Source organism: Dioscorea cayenensis, unplaced genomic scaffold (genome assembly GCF_009730915.1).
Source record: "Dioscorea cayenensis subsp. rotundata cultivar TDr96_F1 unplaced genomic scaffold, TDr96_F1_v2_PseudoChromosome.rev07_lg8_w22 25.fasta BLBR01000186.1, whole genome shotgun sequence".
Taxonomy (NCBI): Eukaryota; Viridiplantae; Streptophyta; class Magnoliopsida; order Dioscoreales; family Dioscoreaceae; genus Dioscorea; species Dioscorea cayenensis.
The window spans coordinates 5,113-10,224 of NW_024086577.1; positions in this window are offsets into that span (position 1 = coordinate 5,113).

Below are 5,112 nucleotides of genomic sequence, written 5' to 3' on the forward strand. Positions count from 1 at the left end.
AGGACACGTGTCTTTCTCGACCTCGCATCTGAGATACTTGCGTGCCATTATGAGTAGGTGGGTGAATGGCCGTGGTGATAGCATCGTGTCCCTGAGCCGTCGAGAGCTCACTGTGCTTGTACTCGATGGTGCAGCGATGTACCGATTCATTTAGGGCACATCCCGGCGAGTACATCGAGACATCAGGGATACTATACTAGACTGTGAGCGATCTTCTCGGACCCCTACATTACGAGATTAGTGTTAGGCATGGGTCTCTTGGATTCAATTCAGGCCGAGAAGACGCAGTGTACCTGCTCCCCTGAGTCTAGAGACGATGCGGATGATGGGCATGGTCCGCAGTGTTCGGACAGGGATTTTTGCTTTAGTACTACCGGCTCCAGTGATAGCCGAGGATGAGGGTGATGAAGCCGGAGCATCTCAGCCGGCTCCCGAGCCTTAGCAAGCAACGATGAAGACTGAGGCACCTCCAGTGGCAGAGGAACCACCCCTAGTGCGTATGTTTTCACCATCTCGAGCCAATGATCGCTTTGAGAGGCTCGAGAATGCTATAGGAATGGTCCGAGCTGAGGTTGCCGAGATTAGGGCTACGCAGGCCACTCAGTACACAGAGTTCATGGCGCGTTTTGACATATTACAGTGATTTTAGAGCGAGGCGTCGCCTCATCATTTGTATATGCGGCCGAGGACTCCTCCCCGCCCCCTCGGTTCCTCTAGCACCTCCATCCTCTACCCGGCACGGTAGACCCACTATGTGCTTCACCAGCAGCAGTGAGCGTGGGAGCGTGAGAGCGACTAATCGACACTTGATTTTTTTCTTTTACTTTCTTGCATTTTTATTTTTAGTTTTTCCTGCTTTTTAGACTTTTTTCACTCGAGAAAGGATTTCCCTTATGAGTTTATTTTTCATTTTTGCATCATCGAGTTGTATTCATTGCTTTATCCTTTATATACACTCAATTTATTTTGTCTTTATTGAGCTTCACTGAATACTTAGTGCACTACTCACTCTTGGAACTCTATTGGAAACTCATGTTCGATGTTAAAGGGACTAGTTAGGTTTATTTTCTTGTGCTAAATTCTTTAAAAAAAAAAAGGAAATGAAAAGAAAGAACAAAATAGTTTTATTATTGCTTGTTGGGTGGAAAGAGCTACCACCTATGTAGTATGAATCTACTCTCATAAGTCGGATACTAGCTATGCCCTAATGAGAGAAAAAGCTATCTCATAGGTTGAGTGAAAGCTACCACTCCGGTATAAAGAGCTACCATCTCGAAAGTGTGAAAGCCACCTTAGCGGCCACTTTGGAAAGGGCTACCTTAGAGGATGTGTGAAGCTACTACCATCTTTGAAATTGTTGTCACTTTTGTAGATAAATAGGTCCCTTGTACTTAGAACTTTGAGGAGTATACCGTCGGTTGTTCTTGAGTGAGTTCACACACGTAGACGATTTCGAGTTTTGTTTCCTTTTTGATCCAAGTTTTTAGCTAGAGCATTGATTTTTCGTATTTAGTGTTGGAATTTCCCTTACTTGTAGAATGCTCTCTTTGTATACTTTGGTGAACCTAAGGCCAAGCACTTCCAATATCTTCTTCATTGATGCACATAACTTTTTTTAATTTTTTTGCTTGAGGACAAGCAAAAGCTTAAGTGTGGGGGAGTTTGATAAGTGCTTGTGCGATACGAATGCGAAGCGTTCATTCCTTATGTTGAGCATTACTTTTCTCCGGTTTTTACACTAATATGTGTGTTTTTATGTTACTCTTATGCAGGTAAGGTTGTGAGGCTGAGTATGAAGGAAATAGGCCAATGTGGATCATAATGCACCGATTTTGGAGGAAATCTTGCTAAGGTTCAAACGCGAAGATATAGGTCGATGTGAGATGCTAGAATGTGTGCCAACCTCCTCGTATTCGAGTTGGCACATCCATTTGGAGGAGCACAGAGGCAGTCACACTTGAGCATTCCAACTTATGCACATAGAACAAGAGTTCCACCAACGTGTACACCATTGAAGAAGCAAGTGATCCACGACGTGAACGTGTGCCCGTTTGCGTTACCCCGACAAAAGTATGGAATTGGGAAGCTATTCAGGTCAAATACTGTAGCAGAGCACCGCAGCGACATCGTAGTATGCACTGTAGCAACACTGTTTACAGCCGGCCGAGAAACTAGAGAAACAGAGAATCCACACGGGCGTGTGGAAATTATCCACATCCGTGGGGAAATTCCACACGGGCGCGTGGAGCATCCACGCCCGTGGAGTCACCCAATTCCAGCCCTATTTATAGCCGATTCAGCCCCGATTTTGGTATTCTTTTCTCCATCTTTTCCCCAACTTGCGAGAGGGCTTCGGCTAGGGTTTTGAGGGGTATTGGCTAGGTTTTTGGAGAGGTTCTACGGCTCTGACATAGCGCGTCGTTTGGAAGAAAGTTATTGGGAGAGCTTTCGTCAGCACCGATCTGGCGAGGTGTATCCTAGGCCAGACAAAGGATCCCTTGCGACGAGTAGAGGACTCTCCACAAGACCATCGGCACGATCATCGAGGGGGTTTCTTTATGGATTCATTGTTTTTACATTCTATTTCTTTGATTGAATGCAAGAGCCATGGGTTTCCTTTAAAATATTTTCTGTTTTCTTCATTCTTGCACTCCCAGTCACTCAGAAAACACTCTCCATTACTCTCCCGACCTCACACTGTTTTTTTAGAGGAGTTTTACTCGACCTTCTGGCTGATATCAATAGTTTTCATCTTCAGCTTGTTGGTAAACCCTCATTTCTTCTTTTTTTCACCACACTTGATTTTAATCGATTAAAATGATGAATGTTGCTTCGTTTCTATGTTTATATGGTTTGTGCATGCTTAGAACGAAGCTAGAAACAATATTAAGGTGTATTTTAGATTTTGTGATGCGCGGGTGTGTGTTTCCATGGCCCGTGGATCGACACGGGCATGTAGAATTTCCACACGACCCTATGGATGCCTGATTCTAACCCCTATAAATACAGTAATTTGAGTCCTTTTTGCGGATTCTCTTCCTATCCTTTTCTTGTCTTTTCCCCATCGTTGAAGGCACTCGCGGCTAGGGTTTGGAGAGTCTTTGGCTAGGTCTTGGGTATGGTTCTATGGCCTTTGACATCACGTTCCTTCAAAATTGTAGTCAGTATCGATGGTCGTATGGAGCTACGTCGTCTTCTCCAAGGGTCTCCCCGTCAAGCCTAAGGCACATCTCGCCGAATTGATGCTGATGAAAGCTCCCCCAATAACTTTCTTCCGAAGGAATGTGATGTTGAAGGCCATAGAACCATACCCAAGACCTAGGCAAAGACTCTCCAAACCCTAGCCACGAGCGCCTCCAAAGATAGGGAAAAGATGAGGAAAGGATAGGAAGAGAATCAGCAAAAAGGCCTCAAATCATTGTATTTATAGGGCTTGTCATCGGGCATCCACACAGGCGTGTGGAATTTTCACACGGCCGTGTGGATTTACAGACTTGAGTTTTTCCCCACCCTGTTACCAGTAACTGCTACAATGATTTGCTAGAGTAATTTGCTACAGTACTACTAAAGTACTTCGAGGTAATGCTCCCGAATCCACACTTTTTCATCGAGGCCACATTAATGGGCATTCATTCATGCGGTAGATCACATCGCATCTTCAATAAAACCACATTGATGAAGATTTTACTAGTATTGCACAAGTCAGAACATATGAGGCTGACTACCTTAGCGCCACTACAATTTGTGTGTTTGCTGGAGGTTGGCATACACTCATATATCTTTGAGCACAACTTGTGTCTTCATGTTTGTTTACTCCAAAACTTCATCAACAAATGCATCTATGATCTACTTTTGGTTCCTGATAAGTGCTTGTGCGATATGAATGCGAAGTGTTCATTCCTTATGTTGCGCATTACTTTTCTCAGGTTTTTACACTAATATGTGTGTTTTTATGTTACTTTTATGCAGGTAGGGTTGTGAGGCCGAGTATGAAGAAAATAGGCCAATGTGGATCACAATGCACCTATTTTGGAGGAAATCTTGCTAAGGTTCAAACGCGAAGACATAGGTTAAGTGTGAGATGCTAGAATGTGTGCCAACCTCCTCGCATTCGAGTGAGCACATCCATTTGGAGGGGCACAAAGGCAGTCACACTCGAGTATTCCGATTTATGCACATAAGAACGAGAGCTCCACCAACATGTATATCATTGAAGAAGCAAGTGATTCACTACGTAAACGTGTGCCCGTTTGCGTTACCCCGATGAAAATATGGAATTGGGAAGTTATTCAGGGCGAAGACTGTAGCATGCACTGTAGAAGCACTGTTCACAGCCGGCCGAGAAATCAGAGAAACAGAGAATCCACACGGGCGTGTGGAAATTATCCACGGCCGTGTGGAAATTCCGCACGAGCGCGTGTACCGTCCACGCCCGTGGAGTCGCCCGATTCCAGCCCTATTTAAAGCCGATTCAGCCTCGATTTTGGTATTCTTTTCTCTATCTTTTCCCCAACTTAAGAGACAGCTTCGGCTAGGGTTTTGAGGGGTATTAGCTAGGGTTTTGGAGAGGTTCTATGGCTCCGACATCACGCGTCGTTTGGAAGAAGGTTATTGGGAGAGCTTTCGTCGGCATCGATCCGGCGAGGTGTATCCTAGGCCGGACAAAGGATCCCTTGCGACGAGTAGAAGACTCTCCACAAGACCATCGATACGACCATCGAGGGGGTTTCTTTATGGATTCATTGCTTTTACATTCGATTTCTTTGATTGTACTTAGCTCCATGGAGAGCTAAACCCCTAGTGGGTACTTGGGTGATTGTGAACCCTAGGATGTATTCGTTTCATTGAACTTCTTTATTATGCTTTCAATAAATTGATGTTTATTGTGAGTTCCAACCTTGAATGCTTGATTGTATGAACATTTCCCCTATAGTGACACTAGGGTTGAGAGTTCTTGTTGGTAACCTTGTGAGTGAGTGACACACCACGAGCGTTAGACAAAGCTAGGTTGGAGAGGGTTGAGAGGGTGAGTCGAGAGGTATAGGAGCGTCCCCTTTCCCCTCTGACGTGATAGATTCTACCTCCATTCCTCGAGTTCTTTCTGGCTATAAT